Source organism: Antechinus flavipes, chromosome 1 (genome assembly GCF_016432865.1).
Source record: "Antechinus flavipes isolate AdamAnt ecotype Samford, QLD, Australia chromosome 1, AdamAnt_v2, whole genome shotgun sequence".
NCBI classification, from domain to species: domain Eukaryota; kingdom Metazoa; phylum Chordata; class Mammalia; order Dasyuromorphia; family Dasyuridae; genus Antechinus; species Antechinus flavipes.
Window position 1 is genome coordinate 638,832,205 of NC_067398.1, and position 12,061 is coordinate 638,844,265.

General features: G+C 34.3%; 1 protein-coding gene and 1 pseudogene across 3 annotated transcripts in view; both read right to left on the reverse strand.

The window, feature by feature from the left end:
• TRAPPC9 (trafficking protein particle complex subunit 9) overlaps nt 1-12,061 on the reverse strand; it is a 1,007,235-nt gene that overhangs the window by 330,151 nt on the left and 665,023 nt on the right. The gene's annotated exons all lie outside the window — the stretch shown is intronic.
• On the reverse strand, nt 9,018-10,218 carry LOC127544491 (small integral membrane protein 7-like; annotated as a pseudogene).

Genomic DNA, 12,061 nt, shown 5'->3' on the forward strand with positions numbered 1-12,061 from the left:
TACAAGCAGTAAAATGCATCCTAGTCCCATTTCAGGACAAATAAATTAGAAAATTTTCATAAATAGAAATTACACTAATGGAAAAACTGCTTTAAATGATTAATGAGCACTCTTTACCATAAATCGACTGCCTAATTTGCATCCTGAACTTTCAGAATGCTGATTTGGTTATTATTCCGACCTCACTAAGTGCACTATTTCAGGTTGTAAAATATATTTCTATTAAGCTTCCCAGTGACCAAGAAACAAATGTACGAAAACTGCTATGCAGACATTCATGAGATGACCTCCAAATGATAAAAATTTTTGTTCACAGGAGCTCCTAAATAAGAAAAGGAAAGCACTGAATGATGCTGTTGTGGATAGAGGTTCTATTCTGGAGAAATTGTAGAACTTTTGGAATATCTTACCCTCAAGCTATATTCAATGTCTATCCTCCCTTTCTCAGGCAAACTTCTTGAAAAATTAATTTATGTTTGTTGCCTTCATTTTATCACCTTTCATTTCTGCATCAACACTTTGTAATCTGGTTTTTTCAGTCCACATTTTCCTTAATCTATTTGTTGCATTGGATAGTTGATCTACTAGGCAATCTTCTTTCTGAGTCTTTGTGAAACTACTCTCTCCTATTTCTCCTCCTAATTCTACATTCTTTTAGTAATCTTTTTAACTCCTAGGTAGATGGTGAGGATAAATTGAGAACCTTGGTGAACACCTACAATTAAATGATAAGGCTCTAAGGATGCAAATTAAAAACCCCAAATCAATTACTAAACTTGAAATTCTATTAAAAGGAGAAATTAATAATATTGAAAGTAAAAAAAAAACTATTGAACTAATAAATAAAACTAAGAGTTGGTTTTATGAAAAAACCAATAAAATTGATAAATCTTTGGTAAATGATTAGAAAAAGCAGAGAGGAAAATCAAATTAGTAGTCTTAAAAATGAAAAGGGAGAACTTTCTACCAATGAAAAGGAAATTAAAGAAATAATAAGGGGTTACTTTGCCCAACTTTATGTCAATAAATTTGATAACCTAAGTGAAATGGATGACTACCTCCAAAAATATAGGCTTCCCAGATTAATAGAGAAGGAAACAAATTGCTTAAATAGTCCCATTTCAGAAAAAGAAATAGAACAAGCTATTAATCAACTCCCTAAAAAAAAAATCCCCAGGACCAGATGGATTTACATGTGAATTCTACCAAACATTCAAAGAACGATTAGCCCCAATGCTTTATAAACTATTTGAAAAAATAGGGAATGAAGGCGCCCTACAAAATTCCTTTTATGACACAGACATGATACTGATATCTAAACAGAAAAAGAAAATTATAGACCAATCTCCCTAATGAATATTGATGCTAAAATATTAAATAAGATAATAGCAAAAAGACTATAGAAAATCATCCCCAGGATAATACACCACGATCAAGTAGGATTTATACCAGGAATGCAGGGCTGATTCAATATTAGGAAAACTATCTTGGCCATATTAATAACCAAATTAACAAAAACCATATGATCAACTAAATAGATGCAGAAAAAGCATTTGATAAAATCCAACATTCATTCCTATTAAAAATACTTGAGAGTATAGGAATAAATGGACTTTTCCTTAAAATAATCAGTAGCATCTATTTAAAACCAGCAGTAAACATCATATGTAATGGGGACAAATTGCAACCATTCCCAATAAGATTAGGAGTAAAACAAGGTTGCCCACTATCACCGTTACTATTTAATATTGTATTAGAAATGCTAGCTTTGGCGATAAGAGTTGAGATTAAAGGAATAAGAATAGGCAATGAGGAAACCAAATTATCACTCTTTGCTGATGATATGATGGTATACTTAGAGAACCTCAGAGAGTCTACTAAAAAGTTATTAGAAACAATCCACACCTTTAGCAAAGTTGCAGGCTACAAAATAAACCCACAAAAGTCATAAGCATTCTTATATATCACTAACAAAACCCAACAGTTAGAGTTACAAAGAGAAATTCCATTTAAAGTAACTACTGATTGTATAAAATATTTAGGAATCTATCTGCCAAGGGAAAATCAGAAACTTTATGAGCAAAAGTACAAAACATTTTCCACACAAATTAAGTCTGATCTAAACAACTGGAAAAATATTAAATGCTCTTGAATTGGGTGAGCAAATATAATAAAGATGACAATACTCCCTAAACTAATCTATTTATTTAGCGCTATACCAATCAGACTCCAAAAGACTATTTTAATGACCTAGAAAAAATAACAACAAAGTTCATATGGAAAAACAAAAGGTCAAGAATTTCAAGGGAATTAATGAAAAAAAAAGTCAAAGGAAGGTGGCCTAGCTGTACCAGATGTAAAATTATATTATAAAGCAGTGATTCCTAAAACCATCTGGTACTGGCTAAGAAATAGACTAGTTGATCAATGAAATAGGTTAGGTTCAAAGGACAAAACAGCCAATAACTTTAATAATCTAGTGTTTGACAAACGCAAAGACCCCAGTTTTTGGGATAAGAATGCATTATTTGACAAAAATTGCTGGGAAAATTGGAAATTAGTATGGCAGAAACTAGGCATTGACCTACATTGAACACTGTATACCAAGATAAGGTCAAAATGGGTTCATGACCGAGGCATAAAGAATGAGATTATAAATAAATTGGAAGAGCATAGGATAGTTTACCTCTCAGACCTGTGGAAGGGGAAGGAATTTATGACCAAAGAAGAACAAGAGATCACTATTGACTACAAAATAGAAAATTTTGATTATATCAAATTGAAAAGGTTTTATGTAAACAAAACTAATGTAGAAAAGATTAGAAGGGAAGCAGTATACTAGGAAAACATTTTTACAGTCAAAAGTTCTGATAAAGGCCTCATTTCCAAAATATATAGAGAATTGACTCTAATTTATAATGATCAAGCCATTCTCCAATTGATAAATGGTCAAAGGATATGAACAGACAATTCTCAGACGAAGAAATTAAAACTATTTCTAGCCATATGGAAATATGCTCTAAGTCATTATTAATCAGAGAAATGCAAATTAAGACAACTCTGAGATACCACTACACACCTGTCAGATTGGCTCGAATGACAGGGAAAGATAATGCGGAATGTTGGAGGGGGTGTGGGAAAAACTGACACTGATACATTGTTGGTGGAATTGTGAACACATCCAGCCATTCTGGAGAGCAATCTGGAATTATGCCCAAAAAGTTATCAAACTGTGCATACCCTTTGATCAGCAGTGTTTCTACTGGGTTTATACCCCAAAGAGATACTAAAGAAGCAAAAGGGACCTGTATGTGCCAAAATGTTTGTGGCAGTCCTGTTTGTAGTGGCTAAAAGCTAGAAAATGAATGGATGCCCACCAATTGAGAATGGTTGGGCAAATTGTGGTATATGAATGTTATGGAATATTATTGTTCTGTAAGAAATGACCAGCAGAATGAATACAGAGAGGCTTGGAGACATTTACATGAACTGATGCTAAGTGAAATGAGCAGAATCAGGAGATCATTATATACTTCAACAACGATACTATATGAGGAGGATGGAAGTGGATATCTTTGACAAAGAGAAGATCTCACTCAGTTTCAAATGATCAATGAGGGACAGAAGCAGCTACACCCAAAGAAAGAACACTGGGAAATGAATGTAAACTGTTTGCATTTTTGTTTTTCTTCCTGGGTTATTTTTACCTTCTGAATCCAATTCTTCCTGTGCAACAAGAGAACTGTTCGGTTCTGCACACATATATTGTATCTAGGATACACTGCAACATATTTAACTTGTATAGGACTGCTTGCCATCTGGGGGAGGGGGTGAAGGGAGGGAGGGGAAAAGTCGGAACAGAAGTGAGTGCAAGAGATAATGTTGTAAAAAAAATTACCCAGGCATGGGCTCTGTCAATAAAAAGTTATTTAAAAAAAAGAAAAGAAAAGAAAAGAAAACAACTTCAATCTGACCTATTTTTTAAAATGCCTAAAGTGGAGATATATACCACATAGTATTCAGTAAGCTTTATGAAAAGTCTGTCTTCAAAAAAAAATTTTTTTTATAACCAGAAAGTAACTCATAGCATATAACAGGCATTTTATATATTTTTATTCAATTGAGTAATTGAAAAAAGGTATGTAAAAGACAGAGGCCAAATCATACCTAGGAAGAGATCATAATCCACCACTCCAATGACTCAAAACAAGATATAGGGATCACAGTAATATGAAGAATAGAAAGTCAGAATATGACCCTTAATAAAAAGAAACAGACAATAGAGTTAAAGTATTTGGAGATCACTGTGAATGTTAAAACAAACTGACAAGTTTCCTCCATTAAATCCCAAGTACATAGTTGTAAAGGGCTGCAACTTGAATAGGTGCACTTGAATCAGACAACCAAGCACTTAAGACTAATTACCTATTGGACAATAACTCTATTAGCATGTTTGGAATTTCTCTTCTCACAGTTAATGCTAGCTCAATGCTTGGGGTTAAGAGAATCGTAGGAGGGATTAGGGGGTGGAGTGAGCCAAGCTAGAGTCACTTTAGAGGTGGACGAAGAGAAGGGAGGTTGTGGAGAGCTTATGGCAGTCTTGTCTATCCTCTTCACTTTTCTCCCTAAGACTAAAGACTTTTGCTTATCCTAACTCCGGCTGATTCTGAAGCCTCCAAGAGGCTAACCTGGATTTCACATATAGCTAAGAGCTGCTTGAGAAGTGGGAGCAAGGTCACATGAAGGTCCTTTTAAAAGCCAAAGTACATAATGTATATATATAGGAATTTTTTTGATTCTCAAATAGTTGTCAGGACAAACTTTCTACTTAGGACTGGCATCAAAAAAGCAGGTATAGATCGAGAAAATAATTAATATAGGCATGCTATACATGTTCAACATTGTTTTGCAACAATAGTGTTATTAATATATATTATAATATCATAAATTGGCAAAACTACCTTGTAATGGTGGCTAATTTCAAGAGATATATATGTTTTCTCTCCTTTGTTTAGAAATGAAAAGGTATGAAAAGAGTCTTAACTGTCAGAAATAAAAAACAATTATGGGGACCATCAAGAACAGTACCTTGACTTATATGTCTCTGTGCTGTATTTGAGGCCTGAGAAATACACCAAAATGTAATAAATATACAGCAGTAAGAGATATGTATTTTTTAAAAGTTCTATTCCAAATTGTAAACTTTTAAAATGTTCTAAATTTGAGATAACTTTCTATATTAAGAAGTAAGAACTTGTGACCAAATCCTTGTGCTAGACACTGTCCATATGATTTTTAGCTAACCACAACTCTTCCTAAGCCTCAGTTTTGTTAACTCTAAAATGATAACCTGTAAGGCTACATCCAACTCTAAAATCCTACAATCTCATTGTATATTTCCAGAAAAAAATCTGCCTATTTCTGCTCAATTATACAATTTCCTTAATTATAAAAGGGGGGTAACAATTATTTGCAGCTCATAGTGTTGTCATAAGAAAAATGGTTTTAAAACTTAAAGTGAGGTATGGCCTGTAGACCTCTCTCCACTTTACATATGAGGAAATACTTTGAGGCAATACTTTGAAAGGTCATGTGCAGATGAGAAAACAGATCATGAGAATCTTAAATGATTTGCTCATGATATCAAAGCAACTAAAAACATGAGACAGGATTAAAATCTAGTTCTATTATTAATTCCCAGTCCAGTGTTCTATAATGATCTAAGATATCACAGCTGGTGAGAGATTGGCCAGTTTTACACCATCATAAGCCATGTGACAGCATTTATTCAAGAGGAGCTATCTGAATTACAAACAAAAGTGACTAAGAATATATGACACTGAGGTTCTATGAATACAATAAGATTTTTTGGGGGGTTAATATTACATAGGGATGATAAGATTGAAAGGAGAATATATAGAAAGGGAAAAAGGAAGGCTATGTTTCTCCAAAGGTATTTAGACATATCAAGGTTCCAAATGGGTAATCTTTAAGCACAGATCCAAAACTAAATTGATGCTACAAACAAGCATGTTCTTATCCTAAAAGAGAAATTTAAGCTGGAAAATTACTTTTGAAACATAACAAGCTTGATTTCGACAATAATAATTGTGATCCACGTGTAATTCAGAACTGCCTAAAAGGTACTGATGATGATTATTTTATTCTCAAATCTTTAACACATGGACAAGAATAAAGTTTTTACATCCATCATCTCATCAGAAATTCATATCAAAGTTGTGAGGCTGGAAACAGAAATATTACTTTTCCAGAGTAGTTATTAACAAATATGACAAAGAATTCAAGGTTTCTCACTCAATAGGGAGAATCTTGAAGTGACTTGCACAGAATATGAAGGATTTAAGCTTCCATCTCCTATTTTCTTTGCACTGTTTATGTTCCATGTCTGTACTCCCATTTCAACTGACTCCAAGAATCCTGAGTTTCCTTCAAGATTCAGTTCAAGTTCATCACATGAAGCCCTTCCTGGTCCCTTCCCCCAACTATTTCTTCCTTCCCCTTTAAATCACTTTTTATCTATTTTGTATATGGACCTGGCTAGAATATAAGTTTCATGGGGGCAGAGAATTCCTAAGCTATCACAATGCCTGGAAAATCAGAGGCCCTAAAAATAGTTTTCTGATTGATATAGGATTGTTATAAAGATCAAATAAGATAAAATATGCACAGCTTATTACAAGCCACTATATTATACCCCTATATAAATTTCTACTATAAACCTGAGATTCCATGATTTACAAATGTGAAAATAGACACTAAATATGCAAGTTAATTTGCCCATGGTCACATGGTTCATAAGAATCAGAGCCATGACTAAATCCTATAGTCTGTTGACTTTAAATCTAGTGTATTACAAACCTGTTTCTATTTTATATGTTTTCTTTAATAAAATATAGCATAATGCCACTTTTTAAAGTAAGGTTTAAGAAGAATTCTTTTTTTATCAATGAATAGATCAAAAATAAAGGGATTTAATAAGCACTAATTTCATTTATTTGCAGCATGTTGATAACAACTCTGGTTATCTTTACTCCACCAAGACAAATTATATCCTCACTTAAAATAGCTACATTACTTATGTAAACATTATTCAAAAAGAAGCCCAGACAAAATTGAAAGGGTGTATCAGTATCATTTGTGTATCATTAGTGTATCATTTCACTATTGCCAATGACAAAGGGCTGACATATTCTCCAACAAAGATGCCAAGATATCTTTCTGTTTCATAAGGTTTAGATGTAGAAGAACACTTAGAAATCACCCATTCTAATCCTCTTATTTTTTAAATGATAAATCTGAGGCTGAAAGAAGTTAAGTGAGTTTTGTAAGATCATGCAAGTACTAAGTAGGAAGAATATAAACTTGCAAACTTCTGACTCCAAATCTAGCCTTCTTTCTATTCTATTATGTAGCATATGGTACCCAGCATGGTAGAATGGGAAAAGAGTCAGAATATCAAAATTGGAAGCCTTAATTTCAGTCATGCTTCTGAGATGAAGTTGTATGATATATAACTTTGAGCAAGTCACTCAAACTTTATTTACAAGATGGTGAAGTTAATCTATTATTATCTGCTAATAAATATGATTGTTGAGAAAAAGGAACTTTTGTAAATTTGATTTTCTCCTTTTTACAAATGAGTTTTATTTTCAATACTTATTTTTGCAACTCTCCATATTTACCCTTTCTTCCCTAGCACTCTTTACAAACAAAAAATTTTAAAAAACAAACAATAACATAATAGTCTTCTTGAATGTAATGATCTGAACTTCAGTTTCCTTTTGGCAGTATCATTTCTTGTTTCATAGCTTTTTAAACTGAGAAATCAAAAAATTATTGGGTTATGTATAGTAGTGCCAATTTCTTTGCCCTATAAATGACCTACTAAAAGGAAATCCCTTGTGTAAAGGGCTGAAACTCTTAAAAGGTGTACTTGAATCAGACAACAGAGCACTTAAGACTAATTACCTATTCGACAATGACTGTATTAGCATATGTTTGGGAAAATGGCCCTTCTCACCATTGATGCTGGCTCAATGTTTGGGGTTAAGATAATTGTAGGCAAGGATTAGAGGGTGGGATTATACAAGCCAGACTCACTTGGCGGCAGGTTGAGGAGGAGAAAGGTGGAGATTTTGGACTCTAGAATCAAGACGAGATCTTTGGCTAAACTCCTGGTAATCTTCCTGCTTCTCCCCCTAAAGATCAAGAACTTTTACTTATCCTGACTGTGGCTGATCCTGAGATCTCCAGGGAGATAGGCCGGACTTGACATCCTTGGAGGTCAAACACTTAGAATGAAACCTTAATAATACAACTAAATAATACCCTGGCTCTTATTTAATAAAATACCTTGAATAAAAGGGCTTTGAGGTGAAGAGAGAGTTTTCATAATGTTTTCCCTAAGAGTTATTGATATCAAAAACTAAAATACCTTTAAGTATTTCAATGAACTCTAAAAGTTCCCTTACTCCCTCTGTTGAGATATTAAAATCAGCCTCTCATAAAGGAGCATCTGTTTTCTAAAGCAGCATAGTAAATCAGCCTACAAACTAGAGGATCCAAACTTCTATCCTGACTTAGGGATGGGAATTGTGTCTGTCCAAAAGCTCCAAAAGATTAGCACAGTTCAATAATCACTTTCTGGTCCAACAAACTCTATGTAGAAACAAACTTATGTAGAAACACTAGAGAGAAAAAAAAAACCACACTGACGCCTAAAAGCTCACCAGCCACCAAGCAGTGCATAGGTAATAATTCTGCTAACAGTAGGAAAACTACAAAAATACCAATTTTGTTTTTGAAAAAAAAATGAATTCACAAAAAATAAACTTTAAACACAGATTTAATGCAACCCTCTAAAGGTTAGTCTGTTTCCATGTCAGATCTAGACATATTTCTTTATCTAAAGAGAGTGAAGATTTATCCCAGTACTTTTAATCCCTTTAAAAATACCAAGTACCAAGTGAATTGAGCTGAATTTCAGAGGCCATATTAAAGTGTTTTTTTGAAAATTAAAACTGTGGCTAAAAAACCTTTGTGATCTTTACATACATCTTTTTCCCACCCACTCCTAGTCCCACAAACTTGTACTCAGCAGGAAGGCCAATGATTTCTTGTCAAACACATTCTCAGTTATCAGGAAAAGAGAATTAACATCTTATAAAGCTGGCTTCAGGTTCTCAAGCCAACACTTTCAAGAGCCAAATAACAGAATCATACAAAACATCATGAAAATATTCCACAAGGCAATAAAGATTCAAAAATATTTAAGACTTAATAAGAAGTCCTTGATGTTGTCACCTGTACTTGGCTCTTCTGACTCCTTTCCAAAACCCTGGGTGTCTTTTTTTTTTTTTTTTAATCAGCTTGAAATTGAGCATGGTTCCTATGTTCTTCAACATCATTCTAAACAGCAACATGTCCCCAGTCATGGTGACTGCCAAGCAGCCACTGGAACCAGAACTGTACAGGATTGTAAATTTTAAAGTACTAGCTAAGTGTTATTGTTGTTGTTTGCCTCTCTGAATTTTTTTATATTCTGTTGTCATCTCATTCCCTGACACAAGAACAAGTAAGAGAAAGGAAATTAAAAAACGTCAGGACATGAGCAAACACTTGGTTTGAAAGAATCAATAGTAGGCATGCCTTGACATAGGTGAGTGGGTGACTGTTTCAGCAGAGCAGGTTATTATTGTTAAATAAAAAGCAGGGATATGCTCACCTACAGCATTAGGTTACTGCCCCCTATCATGTAGGTATGTGACATACCACCACTCAGATTTGGATTTATAGAAATTGTGTCTTAACTGTTCCCAGGACAAGTGGGGTCCTTTTGAGGAGGATATGTTTGTCTATCTGTGAGTAATGAAAGGGGATAAGAAGGTTTCCCTCAGCTGGTCAGATTATGAGAAATATCTACTATTTGTGAAACCTGGGCCCAATTTTTTTTCCTCTAAGGACCTGATTTAAATTAATTTCAATATTTAGTCTTTATACATGATAAATAGGGAGATACAAATACCTAAATGGGGCAGTCAGGTGGATGGAGTGGAGTGCCTGGAGTTAGGAAGACTCCTTCTTTAGACACTTTCTAGCTGTGTGACCTGGGCAAGTCACTTAATCCTGTTTGCCTCAATTCCTCATCTGTAAAATGATCTGGAAAAGGAAATGGCAAGTCATTCCTTTGAAAAGAAAACCCCAAATGGGATCACAAAGAATTGAACAAGACAAGACATGACAAGACATGACAAGAAAAATGACAGATACAAGTGTCTTAATACCTGTTTTTTAAAAAACAAAACAAAACATGAAGCACATTCATTAATTTCAGTGCATCTGTAGTAGTCTCTTCACATAGGAGAGACAATATATGAAAAGATATTCCAGTCCTCCATTTAGCTGTCAAGCTGTGCACTGGGAACAATGCATAGGCCTGATCATCATCTCACTCTGTTCCCTAGACACAAAATTCCAACAGTCTCACACTCCCTCCTCCAGGATCCAATACAAAATCCTGTTTGGCATTCAAAGCCCTTCAAAGCCATTCCATTGAGTTTTCTTACATTTCCTTACCTTACAATAGAGTGACACTGGCCTCGTTCATGTTCCTTTCTCAAGATACCATGCACTTTCATTGGCTGTCCCCTTTGACTGGAACTCTCTCATGTCTCATTTTTCTCCTGGCTTCCTTTAAGTTTCATCTGATAACCAACTTTCCACAAGAAGCCTCTCTTGATCATACTTAATACTAATGCCTTTTCTTTGTTGGTTATTTTATTTGTCTTATATCTAGTTTGTACATAATTATTTGAATGTTTTCTACACCCTAAACTGTGGGGTTCCGAGGGCAAGAACTTTCTCTTGCTTTTCTTTGTATTCCCAGTACCCTAGCACACTACCAGGCACATAGTAGGCATTCAATAAATGCTTGTTGATTTGATAGTCTTGGCCTATTTGTTGTTCCCCAAATGCAATTCTTCATTCCCTATCTCTGTGCCTTTGCATGGTCTGTTCCATGAAATTCAAATACATTCCCTACTCCTCCTCTCCTTCTCTAAGGCTCTCCTTGATTTAAGGAATAGCTAAGGTGCCATTTCCTATTTGAAGTGTCACCTTTTCTGACACCTAAAACTGGATGTTCTATACACAAGTAAATCTGAAGGTTTTCTGGAAGGGGTAAAAGACAATATAGTGACCAGCCCACCTAAATATAATCTTTCCATTGTTTTTGGCTTTTTTTTCCCCTCTTTACTGTCTTAGTCCAGTTGTTGAGTAGATGGGTATAAATCATACTTGTTACATATTCAAAACTGGGGGATGGGGATATAGTACACATTAGACTTGACCCTGACATTTAAAGTTGGCATTGTACACAATCCATTTAGAATAAGAGAATCCAAGATCATCAAATGAAAGGGACTTGATTATACATTTTTGTTAAAGCTGGAAAGGATCTAAGAACATACAATACTAGTAGTAAAGTGAACATAGATTGTTGTTGGCATTTCTTTGTGATTCCATTTGAGGTTTTCTTGGCAAAGAGAATGGAATGGTGTGCCATTTCTTATCCACTTTACAGGTAAGGAACTGAGGCAAACAGGGTTAAATGGCTTGCCCAGGGTCATATGAAGGGTCTGAGGCTAGATTTGAACTCAGGAAGATGAATCATCTGACTACAGGCCCAGCACTCTACTGCTGATTATTAGATTATCAGCATTCAAAAAGTATTTAAGAAATAGAATGTTCAAGCTAGAAAGGACTTTAGAACACAGAGCCTTTTTTTACACAATGTTTTAGAACTTCACAATATTTAAACATGGAATATTAAAACAAAAAGGAATATTAGAGGTTATCAATTCTATCCAACTCTAACTTTTTATAACTGAGGAAATGAAAGTTCAGAGAAGTTAAGCAAATAATGATATTATGACTGATAGTGCTAGTGTTTCTTTACAAGTTGGCTTTTTTTTTTTCCTTTTTACTGTCTATGCCCAGTTGTTAAGTAGATAGGTATAAATCTATTTATAATTTTGATAAC